At 65.1% G+C, this 4,657-nt stretch overlaps 1 protein-coding gene across 6 annotated transcripts in view; it reads left to right on the forward strand.

The window, feature by feature from the left end:
• Window positions 1-4,657, forward strand: part of LOC113205939 (transcriptional activator MN1-like) — a 195,614-nt gene that overhangs the window by 173,769 nt on the left and 17,188 nt on the right. The window lies entirely within an intron of this gene.

A 4,657-nucleotide genomic window follows, 5' to 3' on the forward strand; every position in this document is an offset into this window, starting at 1 on the left:
GCGCAATGCCAAGAGGTGGCGGGGATCTCGTCGGCTGCTCCGAGGGTCCACCCCCCACCCTCCGGTGGAGCCCTCCGCGCCGCGCGCGGCGAGGGAGAGAGACTGAGTAAGGGCCTAAGTGAGGCTTACAGCAGTCTGCATCGCCCTTAACCCTTTCACGGGGGAGAGGGAGGGGGGCACTGTGTCATCTCGGCAGCACTGCGGTGTCAACCCTTTTGCTTTATTGGTCGCTGAACGATCGTTTTTTCGAGGCTCGCTTCGTCCGGGGGGCAACCAGGGCCTCCCGCGCCCCGCCGCGCCACCCCCGCCTGACAAAGTGCGGGGCGCGGCGGGGCGAGGCAAGGCGAGGCCAAGGTTCTGATTCCTTTTAAATTATCCCTGTTTTGTCGCCGGGGGTGTCTGGAAAAGGGAAAGGGGAACGGCGCGGCGGGGTTGCGGCGCGCGGCGGGGCCGGGGAAGGCGACCTTTTTCCTCAGAGGACGTATATCATACCTCGGCCTTCCCTGCGCGCCGCGCCACGTTTTTGCGTTGAGCAATTGAGGCGGATGGAAGGAGATGGGGGTTGGGGGAAGAGGGGGCGGGGGTAACAAGGTGCAGCCAGGGGAGAGGCGAGCAGGGAGGGAAGGAGTGGCATATTTGATCAATTACAAACTTGGTCGGGTCGGACCAGCGGAAAAACGCCTCGTCAAATTCGGTAAAAAAATAAGAAAAATAAGAATGATTAATTTTGCTATTGGCGAAAAGAGTTGCAAGCTAAGAGGGTTACATTTTGAAAGGGAATTTCTATAGGTTACTGTAGCTCTGCTTTGCCGCGCTGCCGAAGTAAATGACGGTGACGGCTGCTGCTTCTTCCTCCTTGGGTCTCGAGACTGGGACCGGGACCAGCTGTGTCCGTCCCGGTCCGTTCGTCCAGACGGCTCTGCGCCGTGTTCACGTCAGGGGCCCGAGGAGCACGGCCATGCGGTGCTCCTTCATTCTTCTCTCTTTCTCGTCACTCTCTCTGTCTCTGTCTCTCTCCCTCCCTCTCCCTCATTCTCCCGCTCCCTCTGCCCCTCCCCCTACTCTCCCTTACAAATGGCGGTAAATATTTAAACACCCATCGATTCCGGGCGGAGAGTGGACCTGGGCCTGCCGCTAGTGGACGCACTCAGGGGGCGCGCGCGCCCCGGCCCGGGCGGGAAAGGTGGGAGAGCATTCCATCAGCCAGGTGCATCTGTCAATCCCAAGACGCTGAGGGGTGGGGTGACGGACGGACGGACGGACGGACGGGCGCTCAGACAGACAGACAGACAGACAGACAGACAGACAGACAGACCGACCAGGCCCAAGGTGGCCGCGGCTAGGTTCGAGCAGCACACGCTGTGGCACCACTTGAGCCCCTCGGCGGCGGCTCTGCGCGCGGACGTGCGGTCGGGGGTGTCCCCGGGTGTGCGGGTCCCCGGGCCGGCACCGGGACGGCCCTCCAACCCTTGTCAGCCGGCCGGGCCGCCCGGCCGCGGGGCTGCCAGCGCCGAGCCGTGAGCCGTCCCCTCGCTCGCAGTGCTGATTGCTTGTATTGGCCGGCCTGCGCCGGGCTGCGCCACCGACTGATGGCCAATGAGACCCGAAAGGACGTTAATTAGAAGAGGCGCTGCCGGACGTGACCGGACCAGACCGGCTGGCCGGGACCGTTCGACCTCCACACAGCAGCCAGTCAGCCCCGCCGGCCTCGGGGGCTGACCGCCAAGGACGTGGCCGGGGCCGAGGCCGGGCGAGGGAGGAGCGTATGGACGAGACGCACGAGCACGGCCTCGGCGGCAACCCCACGCGCCAGGGGCTGCCGCAGCTGTCCTCACACAGCCGAAGGCTGGCGGGGGGCGTGAGGGAGCTGATCGCAGTTTGTTGGGACCACCCCGCCAGCGAGTGAACAGTGTTGTCCGCACACGCACACGCTCAGACCGCGGGGGTGTGGTGGGGGCGGGGGCGGCGCGGGCTGTACGCAGCAGTGCATGGGTCACAAGATAAAGGCGCCAAGTTCCAAGGAGCAGCAGGCCATTGTAAATCCAGGATTAAAGTGCAGGTTTAAGTAAGGTAAGCCAAGGCGGGCTCCTGCGCCCCGCGCGCCGCGCACTGCCTCCTGCAGATAGCACCGCCGCCAGACCCCGCGCCGCCCCCGCCGCCTCCCGGACAGAACTGCTTATGGCTTTAGACCTCGCCGGGGGCCGATGGCGCGCCTCAGATAAGACCAACGCACGCAATTGATACTCGTCCCGGACGCTCCGGACGCACTCGCCCCTCCAGTGTAGTGCCCTACATGTAATAGCCGTGGGCCGTGTCTACAGAATCCTCCGTCTTCATCGCCCACCTTTTATTTTTCCCTCCCGTTTCCTTTTTCCTTCCCTCCTCAAAGTCCCGTCCAGTTTGGCGACCCGCGCGTGTGTGCCCCGCGTACCGTACTGATTGGCAAACAAAGCTACCCCCCTGGGGGCGGGCGGACTTTGAGTTGAGTTTAGGGGCGGGAGAGGGGGGGGGCAGGGATTGAAGGGGTAGGTGGGGCGGACGGGCGCGCACCGGTCGTGTTAAGTGGCGTTTGATGGCCGGAGATAAGGTGTCGGAAATAGGTCTGAAGCCACCCCCTCCCCTTTCCCTCTGCGAGTGGGGGTGGGTAAAGGGTTAAGAAGAGGCGGGAAACAGGCAGTGCTGGAGGTGCTGGGTACGGCCGCCACATCCCTCAACCCCCTCAGCCCGCCCCGCCCCGCACACGGCGCTCGGCAACACTCATTGGCACGAAAGTGAAAACGGAGTGCGCGGGGGTGGGGGGGGGGGCATGCTGGCATGCTGCTGGAGGGGCTCTCCAGTCGGGAATAGAAAGCCGCCGAGGAACACGCGAGCACGCACCCAGCGGTACCAGCACTGCCATGACAACGGGCAGTGCGGCGGGCGCGCGGCGCCAGGGGTACCAACCGCCCGCCCCCGCCGCCGGGCGGGTAGGTAGGAGGTAGGTGCTGGCGCCGGGCACGGAGAGCGCGCCGAGCCACGCCAAGCCGTGCACGAAACTTCCAAATGATATAATGACATTAGTGGAGCGGGGCGGGGCGCGGCGGCTTGAGGCGGCTCGCTGCTGAAACGCTCGCGCCGTGGATGGGTTCCGGCCGCGGCTCGCGGACCTCCGCCTCGGTGACGGCGAGGGACTCTGCGATGGAGGCGAGCCCTGCTACTGCCGCCGCGCACGTCCGCGCCGCCTTGTCCCTCGCGTCCTGCCCGGTGGTGTGGCGGAGGGTGAAACAGTAAAGTGGTTTCCCAGAAATGTATAAAAACAAGGAGAGGGTCCGAGGTGTTGAAGTGCTCGTGCGGCGGCGCGTTTGCGGCGTGGCGGTGACAACTGTTACCCGGAGTTAATGAGAGGATCGCATGTCAGCGCGGCGCGCGTGGCGAGCGCGACCGCGTCGAGTGTAGGGCCCCGGCCCCGGTGAAGTGCCCGCCCGCCTGCCCGTGGCGGTGCCTGTGGCGGTGCCCGTGGAGTGCACGGTGTGGTACGGCGAGGGTAACCGCGGCTCACAACAACACCGGCATCGGCGTCGTAGGGGTCGCCCGCGTCCCCCCGCGCCGCGCGCGCTCGCCGATGGCCAGCCTGGCGGCCGGTCCGGGCGGCGGCGGCAACGCCGGGGAGGGAAATGGCTGTCTGGCCAAGTTTGAGTCGCAAGTTGGCTTCTTGACCGCCACCCCGCCGTGCCGGCGCCGGGGCCAGGGTCGCGACAACTTGTAGGGCACCGGGACAACCCCCCCTGGTCCTCCCCCACCCCCACGTCGTGAAGCAGCGAAGTTCGGAAGGGCGCGCGACGGCGGGCGGCGGCGGCGGCGGCGGCCGAATTCGGCACGGCAGCCCGGCAATGGAAACACTCTTAATATTCGCGGGGTGGGTCATTGACCTTGACGACTTGGCCGAGATAAATGTTCTTCTTGCCCGCCGCGAAAAACTTTACTCTCGTGGTTCTAGTTTGAGGACGGCGAACTTTGCGGCCAGTCAAAACATTGAAACTTTCAGTCGTGGAGGTGGAGGGGCGGCGGCGGCGGGCGGGGGTGGCGGCGGCGGCGGAGGGCCGGCGGGGTATACTTTTGAATGCGTTTAACACAGTAGCCAAGTTCCTTGGCTGGGGCAGGGCAAGGATGAGGGGCGGGGATACGGGATGGTTCACGAACTCCAAACAGCTGACTCGAGTCAGACTCACGACCCTGACTTAGGAGGAGGCGTCGCGGCGGGGCGGGGCGGGGCGGGTGTACAACTCGGCGGCACGCGGGCCCGACGGGGTCAAAGTGATTACGGAGGCTGGTTCCCTCCGGTTCCCTCCTGCACCACGCGTGCCTTGCGGAGGTGGCGGCCCGTCTGCCGTCCACGTGCCGGTTTGTGTCCCCAGGGGTACGTGTCTCCAAGTGCCGATCAAGGAATGATCCTCCTCAGGCACACGGAACCATTTGACGTTTTAAATATCCGCGCGCTTCGCGGTTGAATATTATTACTTTCGACTCGCCACCAGACAATCCCCGTACGTGTTTTTATCTGTACACCTGCGGCGCGCACGGCCCGATGATTTCCACGCGAGGCTGCCCTCCAATCCACGTGGCCGCGGGGAAAAAGGCCGGACGATGATTGGTCGTGCGGGGCCGGGGGCGGCGGGGG

Source organism: Frankliniella occidentalis, unplaced genomic scaffold, assembly GCF_000697945.3.
Source record: "Frankliniella occidentalis isolate FOCC.00 unplaced genomic scaffold, Focc_3.1 Scaffold2, whole genome shotgun sequence".
Lineage (NCBI taxonomy): Eukaryota > Metazoa > Arthropoda > Insecta > Thysanoptera > Thripidae > Frankliniella > Frankliniella occidentalis.